The following is a 12,815-nucleotide window of genomic DNA, read 5'->3' as shown; positions in this document are numbered from 1 at the left end:
CTCTAGCTATTTCTGCTGCAATTGTAGTTTCCTGTACAATTTCTTCATTTAACATTTGCAGATAACTTGAGAATGTACTGCATTGTATGCTGTCTTTGCAAGCATTAAAAGAATCTTCATAGCTTTGAAATTCTCCCAGTAGTTCATCCTCTGTACGCCATGGTTTAAACAACTGTAAAAGAGCCAAGTAGTAAAATTCCTTCTTGTCAGTAGTGTCGCAACTCAGCTTCCTGTGATTTATCAAACTTCCTTTTGTTTGCTTCACCAAACATCCTTCCTCACCAACGACTTTATATTTTCCATTGTTGATGTCTTCTGCGGCTTTCCGTGAATAAATGTAGTTCTGCAGCACTTCATAGAGACACATGTTCTCCAGATGTTGACTTCTCTTGGGATAATATGTGTCCAACATGTTTGATTTCAAAATATCTGTACTTTCTGGGTCATTCTCGGCCAAATATTCAATTTCTCCAACAGATTTCAGTACCCGATTTCTCATTGTTGCAAGGCCTAAAGTTGCCCAAATTATTCTTCTTGACTTCGAGTAGAGACTTGCAGAAGATAACCTATCTGAACATTCGTAGGATCCAATTTCTCGATGCGATAACATCTTCAAACTGAAACTGTACAGCTTCTTACTGACAGTCTTCTCGTGAGAAATCTCTTCCCACATTTCCTTCAATTCTGTTTTTTCTGATTTCGTAATGTAAGACGTTACATATCGAGCAACAGCAATGGAATTGTCAGCTACATACTGTATATCCATGTTAGCGTTCCACATGGATAAAATGACTGGGTTGTAGTCATTTATATTTTTTGATTCTTCTTTTCTTCTTAGGTTGTAGGTATTCTTAGGTGATTTTCTTGTGATAGTATGTCTCACAGCTGACATAAAACTGTTGACTCTTCCATTTGAAAGAACAGGTCTAGGAAATCCAAATCGACATTTAGTGTAGTATTTATCTTTGCTCTTGTATTTCCGTCGACAGTATTTTCCACACCGATGACTTTGGAAACGTAAAACTTGCTCCTTTAACTTTTTCTCTTCTGTGCTTTTTGTTATAGCACATGTTGCATATTCTTCAATGAAAGATAACACTGCTTCATCAGTATCTGTTCCAAACTTTGGGGCATCCTTGATCCACAACAGCATATGAATATGAGGAGCACCTCTTGCCTGGTACTCTTTTCTCCAAAAGAAATCCACTACTTCTCCTAGAGGTGGATTTTTTTTATTGCAGATGAAGGACATCATAGCCTCAAATCTATGATTGAAATATCTGCAAACATTAACCGGATCCAATGAGCACAGTTCTCCTGCTGTCTTGTATTCGATGTTTTTAATGTTTGAATTTGCCTCTCGTAGAAAATCCAGTAAATCATCCCAAGCGTACTCCGCACAGCTTAGGGTAACGAACCATGTTGGTGTTCCTAAATTCCGTAACATGCATTTTAATTCACCATGGCGTCGGTACCAATATTCATTTGTCCCACGCTGACAAGCCATCAGATTGATCAGTTGTGTTTCCAAATGATCATCTCGGTGCTGCACTTTCTCCATAAAATCCTTAGCAGACACATTTTGTAAATGTACTCCACTTTTTAAAATGTGATTTACTGCATAAGACAGTGCAGACAAGTCGCTTTCAAATAAAAGATGGAACAAATAAGGAATACTTTGTCGAAATCTGGGATCTTCAGCATATACTCTTGTAGTCCGATACTCAGAAGCTGGAATCTGTTCTGGACGTTCATCGTATCGTCCTCCTTTTCCTTTAGGAAACAGCTGGGGAAAACATCGAGCTTCCAAGCTCTCCTCCCATACACTCACGGGAGTTCCTTTTGCTTTCTTCATCTGAAAGAGATCAATATTATCTCCCATAACTTCTTTTGAATGAAGAGGATGTATGCTAAAATGTTCATAAATTTCTTCTTCCTTTGACTTGTCCACTTTTTCAATTTGTCCAGTTGGTGTTTCTGTGTCTTCTTGTAAATCTTCTTCTTCTTCTTCTTCTTCTATATAAATTGATTCATACCATTTGTTATTCCTTTTCAAATACAAATTTGCTCTTTGTACTTTCCGCACATCTACCAGCTCCTGCCAAATCTTCTTATTCTTTGTAGGTACACCATTAACCAGAATAACTAATGGTTCAGTTTCCAAAGTATCCGCATCAATAGTTTCCATATTTTTTTTCAAATCCAAGGGCAAATACACCACTCTTCCTTTTAAACCTCTCAGTAAATCAGAAGGAGGTAATTTACCAGTTTTGGGCTCCATACGTACTATGGTCTGGAACGGATGAACACATTGAATGAGTATAGACTCATATGTATTTAATTCAGAAAGTTCAGCAGGAATAGCATCCAATTCTAAATTATTATGTACAGCTCTGGTCGGCATTCTATTTTCCTCTAACTTGTTGTAACAGTATTTACAAATACGCTGATCTTCACTCAAATCAAAACAATTTTCTAGAAATATATATGTGGCAAAATCCTTCCACTTATAATTATCTTCATTTTCACTCTTTCTGTAGAGATCAACATTCCTAGTTTGTTTTCTATAATGAGTTCTGCGGCAACAAATACAAGTAAAATTTGGTCTTTCATTAGAGACTATTGCAAATTTTGTTATGTGATCATTAAATGTGTTACTTACAGAGGGTTCTACATTCTCTTCCACTTCTTCCTCATTTACTGTGTCCTTCTCTGCACTGTTTTGTTCAGGACCAAAGTAACAAAACTGAATTTCATCAACAACCTTCTCTACATCTGATACCGTTCCTCGGAACAGAGCCCTATTCAATTCATTTAACTATATTGCTGGACCTTTGGCAAAATACAACCGTCTCACAAACTTTCTCATTTCAGTATGATGAACAGCCAGCATCCTAAAATGATGGAAAACACTATTGCACACTTTTCTAGATAGACAAGCCAGAGAATGACCCTGCAAACCAGTATTCTCTCTCACTCTGCATGGATCCAGACTTTGAAGCACCTTAATCTTCTGTTTTATACTTTTTTTACTATATTCTCTTAGAAACTCTCGAAATTTGTCAATAGATTCCTGACGCACAGTGCAAATACTACTACAATTCCAAGTGTACACTGGGGCTTTAGGACGTCTCCCCATAGCCTCATCTGCCATCACTTGTACCTCATCTCTTGGAACCATTATCTCCTTCTCCATTATGCAACCATTTTTTACTTCGTAAGAACGACCTCTGGTGTCAACTGCATGCAGCAAACTATTACTTTGAAAATAGCTCTCTTCATTAAAAAAAGGTTCACTACTTGAACTATGCATCCACTTTCCTAAAAACACTTTACAAAAGTTTGTTCTGTTCACTACTCTTTTCCTTTTGCTATGTGATTTCAGTACATTAACCATTTTGTCTAATGTACGCATCCTATTCAAAATTAAAATGAATAGTTTCCTTTTTAATTCTAATGCCTTTGCTGCAATGGCTTCTATTTCTTTTTTTCTTTTATAAAACTTTGTCTTTTTCTTATATTTCTTCACATCCTTCATCAAATTGGACATAACTCTTCTCTGAAACATTTTTCTACGTATCTCTTTAAACGCTGTTTTTCTATTTATATAAATCTTTTCAGTTGCTGAAGGTATATTTGCATTAACTAAATTGTCAATTTTTTCCTCTCCTTTTTTGTTCAAAACATCCTTTCGAGTACAGACATTTTGTACATTTTTCATTCTTTTGAATATATTTTTTAGAAATTGTTTTTTCTGCTTACCAGAAGATTTTTTCTTTTTCCCAACATGAGCATCTTCTACTAACTTTGGTCCTCTAGTTGTCTTCAAATATAGGTTTTTTTTGTGCGTTTTTTGAACTCTGGATTTTGTAGGCATCTTAAATTTTGTCCACTGCTCTTCAGCAATACCTGAAAAAAACTAAAAAAAAATTCCTTTATTTTATTTAAATATATTACTACATTTCTTTTCACAATAGTCACAAAACGTAATTTCTTTGCCAATTTGAATGCAAGCTTACTGCTCTTTTTTTTTGGCAAGTTAAAATCACTTTTACAGACTGACACATTATGAAACCACTTTTCAGTTTTTTTAAAAAGCCCATGTCCAGACTGCTTTTTCAGACCACCACCATGTGTATCCTCGGTGACTGCCTACACTCCAGCAAGGGCAACCAGCCTTAGTGATGCTGAATGTATTTGCATTACAGACTGAAACCTCAAAACCCCACTTGCTTGTAAATACTGTGCATGATTATACATGGAAAGGAGATGGGTGTGTGCTAAGAGTCTGCTTCTTCCCCCAAAAAATCGCTCCCCCTTTTTCCTACTAATGCAACTGTGAAATCACCACAGCAAAACGCAATAAATCTCTGCCTGTAAATCCTATTTGCACACAGAGTCATGTTTTCACATTAGTCACAAAACGAAATTTCTTTGCCAATTTGAATGCTCACTTACTGCTCTTTTTTTTTGGCAAGTGAAAATCACTTTTACAGACTGACACATTATGAAACCACTTTTCAGTTTTTTTAAAAAGCCCATGTCCAGACTGCTTTTTCAGACCACCACCATGTGTATCCTCGGTGACTGCCTACACTCCAGCAAGGGCAACCAGCCTTAGTGATGCTGAATGTATTTGCATTACAGACTGAAACCTCAAAACCCCACTCGCTTCTAAATACTGTGCATGATTCCACATGGTAAGCAGCTGGGTGTGTGCTAAGAGTCTGCTTCTTCCCCCAAAAAATCGCTCCCCCTTTTTCCTACTAATGCAACTGTGAAATCACCAGAGCAAAATGCAATAAATCTCTGCCTGTAATTCCTATTTGCACACAGAGTCATGTTTTCACATTAGTCACAAAACGAAATTTCTTTGCCAATTTGAATGCACACTTACTGCTCTTTTTTTTTGGCAAGTGAAAATCACTTTTACAGACTGACACATTATGAATCCACTTTTTAGATTTTTTTAAAAAGCCCATGTCCAGACTGCTTTTTCAGACCACCACCATGTGTATCCTCGGTGACTGCCTACACTCCAGCAAGGGCAACCAGCCTTAGTGATGCTGAATGTATTTGCATTACAGACTGAAACCTCAAAACCCCACTCGCTTCTAAATACTGTGCATGATTCCACATGGTAAGCAGCTGGGTGTGTGCTAAGAGTCTGCTTCTTCCCCCAAAAAATCGCTCCCCCTTTTTCCTACTAATGCAACTGTGAAATCACCAGAGCAAAACGCAATAAATCTCTGCCTGTAATTCCTATTTGCACACAGAGTCATGTTTTCACATTAGTCACAAAACGAAATTTCTTTGCCAATTTGAATGCACACTTACTGCTCTTTTTTTTTGGCAAGTGAAAATCACTTTTACAGACTGACACATTATGAATCCACTTTTTAGATTTTTTTAAAAAGCCCATGTCCAGACTGCTTTTTCAGACCACCACCATGTGTATCCTCGGTGACTGCCTACACTCCAGCAAGGGCAACCAGCCTTAGTAATGCTGAATGTATTTGCATTACAGACTGAAACCTCAAAACCCCACTCGCTTCTAAATACTGTGCATGATTCCACATGGTAAGCAGCTGGGTGTGTGCTAAGAGTCTGCTTCTTCCCCCCAAAAATCGCTCCCCCTTTTACCTACTAATGCAACTGTGAAATCACCAGAGCAAAACGCAATAAATCTCTGCCTGTAATTCCTATTTGCACACAGAGTCATGTTTTCACATTAGTCCCAAAACGAAATTTCTTTGCCAATTTAAATGCACACTTACTGCTCTTTTTTTTTGGCAAGTGAAAATCACTTTTACAGACTGACACATTATGAAACCACTTTTCAGATTTTTTTAAAAAAAGCCCATGTCCAGACTGCTTTTTCAGACCACCACCATGTGTATCCTCGGTGACTGCCTTCACTCCAGCAAGGGCAACCAGCCTTAGTGATGCTGAATGTATTTGCATTACAGACTGAAACCTCAAAACCCCACTCGCTTCTAAATACTGTGCATGATTATACATAGAAAGGAGCTGGGTGTGTGCTAAGAGTCTGCTTCTTCCCCCAAAAAATCGCTCCCCCTTTTTCCTACTAATGCAACTGTGAAATCACCAGAGCAAAACGCAATAAATCTCTGCCTGTAATTCCTATTTGCACACAGAGTCATGTTTTCACATTAGTCCCAAAACGAAATTTCTTTGCCAATTTAAATGCACACTTACTGCTCTTTTTTTTTGGCAAGTGAAAATCACTTTTACAGACTGACACATTATGAATCCACTTTTTAGATTTTTTTAATTGCACATGTCCAGACTGCTTTTTCAGACCACCACCATGTGTATCCTCGGTGACTGCCTACACTCCAGCAAGGGCAACCAGCCTTAGTGATGCTGAATGTATTTGCATTACAGACTGAAACCTCAAAACCCCACTCGCTTCTAAATACTGTGCATGATTATACATGGAAAGGAGCTGGGTGTGTGCTAAGAGTCTGCTTCTGCACCAAAAAATCGCTCCCCCTTTTTCCTACTAATGCAACTGTGAAATCACCAGAGCAAAACGCAATAAATCTCTGCCTGTAATTCCTATTTGCACACAGAGTCATGTTTTCACATAAGTCACAAAACAAAATTTCTTTGCCAATTTAAATGCACACTTACTGCTCTTTTTTTTTGGCAAGTGAAAATCACTTTTACAGACTGACACATTATGAATCCACTTTTTAGATTTTTTTAAAAAGCCCATGTCCAAACTGCTTTTTCAGACCACCACCATGTGTATCCTCGGTGACTGCCTACACTCCAGCAAGGGCAACCAGCCTTAGTGATGCTGAATGTATTTGCATTACAGACTGAAACCTCAAAACCCCACTCGCTTCTAAATACTGTGCATGATTCCACATGGTAAGCAGCTGGGTGTGTGCTAAGAGTCTGCTTCTTCCCCCAAAAAATCGCTCCCCCTTTTTCCTACTAATGCAACTGTGAAATCACCAGAGCAAAATGCAATAAATCTCTGCCTGTAATTCCTATTTGCACACAGAGTCATGTTTTCACATTAGTCACAAAACGAAATTTCTTTGCCAATTTGAATGCACACTTACTGCTCTTTTTTTTTGGCAAGTGAAAATCACTTTTACAGACTGACACATTATGAATCCACTTTTTAGATTTTTTTAAAAAGCCCATGTCCAGACTGCTTTTTCAGACCACCACCATGTGTATCCTCGGTGACTGCCTACACTCCAGCAAGGGCAACCAGCCTTAGTGATGCTGAATGTATTTGCATTACAGACTGAAACCTCAAAACCCCACTCGCTTCTAAATACTGTGCATGATTCCACATGGTAAGCAGCTGGGTGTGTGCTAAGAGTCTGCTTCTTCCCCCCAAAAATCGCTCCCCCTTTTTCCTACTAATGCAACTGTGAAATCACCAGAGCAAAACGCAATAAATCTCTGCCTGTAATTCCTATTTGCACACAGAGTCATGTTTTCACATTAGTCACAAAACGAAATTTCTTTGCCAATTTGAATGCACACTTACTGCTCTTTTTTTTTGGCAAGTGAAAATCACTTTTACAGACTGACACATTATGAATCCACTTTTTAGATTTTTTTAAAAAGCCCATGTCCAGACTGCTTTTTCAGACCACCACCATGTGTATCCTCGGTGACTGCCTACACTCCAGCAAGGGCAACCAGCCTTAGTAATGCTGAATGTATTTGCATTACAGACTGAAACCTCAAAACCCCACTCGCTTCTAAATACTGTGCATGATTCCACATGGTAAGCAGCTGGGTGTGTGCTAAGAGTCTGCTTCTTCCCCCCAAAAATCGCTCCCCCTTTTACCTACTAATGCAACTGTGAAATCACCAGAGCAAAACGCAATAAATCTCTGCCTGTAATTCCTATTTGCACACAGAGTCATGTTTTCACATTAGTCCCAAAACGAAATTTCTTTGCCAATTTAAATGCACACTTACTGCTCTTTTTTTTTGGCAAGTGAAAATCACTTTTACAGACTGACACATTATGAAACCACTTTTCAGATTTTTTAAAAAAAGCCCATGTCCAGACTGCTTTTTCAGACCACCACCATGTGTATCCTCGGTGACTGCCTTCACTCCAGCAAGGGCAACCAGCCTTAGTGATGCTGAATGTATTTGCATTACAGACTGAAACCTCAAAACCCCACTCGCTTCTAAATACTGTGCATGATTATACATAGAAAGGAGCTGGGTGTGTGCTAAGAGTCTGCTTCTTCCCCCAAAAAATCGCTCCCCCTTTTTCCTACTAATGCAACTGTGAAATCACCAGAGCAAAACGCAATAAATCTCTGCCTGTAATTCCTATTTGCACACAGAGTCATGTTTTCACATTAGTCCCAAAACGAAATTTCTTTGCCAATTTAAATGCACACTTACTGCTCTTTTTTTTTGGCAAGTGAAAATCACTTTTACAGACTGACACATTATGAATCCACTTTTTAGATTTTTTTAATTGCACATGTCCAGACTGCTTTTTCAGACCACCACCATGTGTATCCTCGGTGACTGCCTACACTCCAGCAAGGGCAACCAGCCTTAGTGATGCTGAATGTATTTGCATTACAGACTGAAACCTCAAAACCCCACTCGCTTCTAAATACTGTGCATGATTATACATGGAAAGGAGCTGGGTGTGTGCTAAGAGTCTGCTTCTGCACCAAAAAATCGCTCCCCCTTTTTCCTACTAATGCAACTGTGAAATCACGAGAGCAAAACGCAATAAATCTCTGCCTGTAATTCCTATTTGCACACAGAGTCATGTTTTCACATAAGTCACAAAACAAAATTTCTTTGCCAATTTAAATGCACACTTACTGCTCTTTTTTTTTGGCAAGTGAAAATCACTTTTACAGACTGACACATTATGAATCCACTTTTTAGATTTTTTTAAAAAGCCCATGTCCAAACTGCTTTTTCAGACCACCACCATGTGTATCCTCGGTGACTGCCTACACTCCAGCAAGGGCAACCAGCCTTAGTGATGCTGAATGTATTTGCATTACTGACTGCAACCTCAAACCCTTAAAGTATTCCTTATTTTTACCAGTACACCTTAATTTATCATGACAAAATAGTCCATATTATTTTACATGTTCCTCACATTTAAATTTCTCCCAAAACAGAAAATAATAAACACAACTTCTACAAAAGGAATTCCAATTCTATTATTCATTTCTTAATTTACCATATACATCCCCTCTCAAACTCATAACTCACCTTTAAAATTAGTTAGTTGTGAAAGAAATGTGGCACTCAAACAGCAGATTATCAGAGCCAGGATCTCTGTTCTCTACACCTCTCTCCTCTCAGCAGAACCAGAAAATGGCAAAGTTTCCCTCTATTTTTCCACACATATACATGTAAGTTTCAAATCTCAGTGCTTCCCCCTTTTTTTCAAATGTAATCACACATTTCTATTGGTTGAAAACCAACCCTTTTCTTAAAGTACCCTTCCCCCAACTTGACTTCTGCCTGCTACCATAGCAACATCTCATGGAACACTGCTGTGTGGAGTTAGGTCAGAAGTTCGCCCAACAATGTTTCAATTCCACAGAGCAAGAGTGCTTGACTTTTCAAACCTTACAGCAAATCCATAGTACTGTTCTATGGTAACACATTTTTCTGTACCAATACAAAACATGCTTCTATCAATTTACACATACAGCCTAGTTTTTAGTGTAGAATGGTATGAAACAGCCAATCAGTTCTTTTTAAAAAAAAAAATATGTATGCCTCCATTTCCAAACTGTTTTTCATTTCTTTTTCCCATTCTACTGAATTACACCTCCTGAGTGCATCCAGATCTCCTTTGAAGATGTTCACAGTGTGGATTGTAGGGCACAGCTATGTCTTCTAGAGTGAAAAGTTTACAGAGAAAACAGGTATGGTGAGAGACCTTGCTTTGCCAAATGTAGACATTAAATGGATTGGTCAGAGAGGGTTAAAGTGGCACCAATTGATGCCATTGGTGAAATCCTTCATGCAAATCCAACACCCTGACCTCATAATAGTGCACTGTGGTGGCAATGACCTAGGCACTTTGACTGGGGTAGGTCTGGAAATGCTTATGAAGGACACCTTTGCACAACTGTTTTCTCTTTTCCCTAAAACTGCCTTTGTGTTTTCCAACATATGCCAAAGGCAAAAATGGAACTGGTCCAATCATTTCTGTCCGCAAATTGACAAAGCAAGGAAGCACGTCAACAAATCTGTTTCTGCTTTCCTCCGTGACTATGGTATGGGTGCCATTTACCACAACAACTTGCGTTATGACATGCAAGACATTTATAGAGGAGATGGTGTGCACTTCAATGATGAAGGGAACAGAGTCTTCCTCTTGAACCTTAGACTCTGCATCGGTACTTACTTGTAGGTACCACTTAAAAAATCACTTCATAAACACAACGGCTCTTTTTAGAGCCCCCTAATATCTAAACTCTTAAATCTGCATTTCATTTCTTTTTTTATTTTTTTTTTCTTCCGTACGCTTACCGTAAGCTTACCGTACGCGTACCCCGTGATTTTTTTAAAAATCAATAAATGTTTTCTTTGTACTTTTCTGTCCTTCTTTGACCCCCTCACAAATGTAAGGGGGTCTGTAACTCTCCTCCTTGCCCCCTTTTCTTGTTTTCACTCTTTTTTTTCTGAGTGAAACACACAAAATGGCGGCCGCCGCTTCCTGGTTTCGGCCGATTCGAATGTTTACTAAGATCTAACAACCAATCAGAATCGCGCTCGCGCACGCCACCGTACGCGTACGGTAAGCTTACGGTAAGCGTACCGTAAGCTGGCTCAGATATATATATTGATTTAAAGGCTATTTTCTCAGAATCTACTGAACAGATTTACACCAAACCTACAAAAGGCACTTCCTTGACCTAGGGACTACCTCTCTGCCAAATTTCTAGTAATTCTGTTCAGCCGTTCGGGCTGTAGCCCTGTCTAAAGGTCCTATGGAAAAATGCATGGGAAAAACGCGTTTTGGGACCCCCCTTTTATCTCAGCCCCCGCTTGACGAATCCCCCCGAGACTTTCAGGGTAGGAGCGGAGCGTAGCGCCCCACCTATTTTGAGAAATTCGCGAGGATTCGTCGACCGGCGCCAAAGTTATTCAAAATAGAATGTTGCGGATTTCCTATGGAAAAGGGGTCCTAACTATAACTACCTACTGGCGACCGCCAGTAGGTAATATATATATATATATATATATATATATATAGATAGATAGATAGATAGATAGATAGATAGATAGATAGATAGATAGATAGATAGATAGATAGATAGATAGATAGATAGATAGATAGATAGATAGATAGATAGATAGATAGATAGATAGATAGATAGATAGTCTCTATTTCCCTGAGTTAAACCAGGCACATGGAAGAGGTGGCAAGACAGACTGATTGAGCCACCAGTCAGTAATTTATTGTTTCCAACCACAAGAATAGTGACCGACACGTTTAGACTATATTTCTTTCAACTGGACCATAGAATTCACTTCTCTAAACATCCCATTTAAAGTTGCATGTACAAATGGTCCTAAAACTATTTCCCAAATAAACTAGAATGTTAAAAATAAGTTACACAGCCAATGTTAGCTGCCCTTTTCTTTTTTTTACATTTTTTCTGTTCTTTTTACATATTACACATCTTAGTCTAATGAGACATTTTTATGCACAAATCTTTCTCTTTCTTTTCTCTTTTTTTTCCTTCTTTTTCAACATCAAGCTAGTCCACAATATTCCCACCCTTACGATGGTTTTGCATTTTTCACATCCCGGATCATACTAAAAATAACTGTGGGTAGCATATTGTCCTAAATTACATTAAAAAATATATCATTTATAATATTGATCATCATGAGAAACAATTTCCTTGAAAGTGAAATTTTCAAACACATAATTTAAATACCGTCTTTCTAAAAAGATGTGTTATTAAATTCTGAGTTCAGAGAGCCTAAACTTTATTCCTCTATATATTCCTAATGGAAGGTTTTTGTTTTTTTTGTTTTTTTTCTTGTCCTCATCTGCCACGCAGGTTTCAATATGCAATCTTGTAGGTTTACACACATTGTGCTGCCTCAGTTACTATGACTGGTTGGGGAAGTAATGGAACAGAAAGCTCACCCTTCAGCAACAATGTTTCAACCAGCAGTGATCGCTAATATAAAACCAAACAGGGATTGCTAGAGTCCAGCCAAGGTACTAATAATAGCACCAAGAAACGACTATCCCCCAGAATGGGATTAATGGCTTAATCATTGGACCTGGTGGAAACAAAAAACAAAAAAAAAAAACAGATACTCAATGGACCCAATTCAGAAGATGCCAGAAGGATCTTGTATCTGGATTACCAGTTCTAGCCAGGTCCAACTTAGAGACCAGCAGAGTAGAAGCATACCAGTCATTAATAGAAGGAGATGAAGAGTCCTTCCACTTCCTGCATATCTCCCTCCTGGCAAGCAGTATGGCATAAAAGATCAGCTTTTTTGCCAAGGAAGGGACCCCTTGATAGCAACCAAATATTACTGATGTAAGGTCCAGGGTAATGTTAACACCAACAGAAAGTGAAAGAGTATTACTAATGGCTTCCCAGAATGGGGACAAATGCGGGCACTCAAAGAACATGTGCATGTCAGAAGCAGCCACCAAACCACATTTCGCGCAAGCCACACTACTCCCCACGGTAAATTTGGAGAGACGAAGGGGTGAATAATATGCTCGATGAATGGTGAAAAGATGGTTCCTGCGTAACCATGCCGGTTTGACAATGTCC

The sequence above is a fragment of the Triturus cristatus genome, chromosome 1_1, assembly GCF_964204655.1.
Source record: "Triturus cristatus chromosome 1_1, aTriCri1.1, whole genome shotgun sequence".
NCBI classification, from domain to species: domain Eukaryota; kingdom Metazoa; phylum Chordata; class Amphibia; order Caudata; family Salamandridae; genus Triturus; species Triturus cristatus.
The sequence above is the reverse complement of the archived record's forward strand: the minus strand, read 5'-3'. Positions refer to the sequence as shown.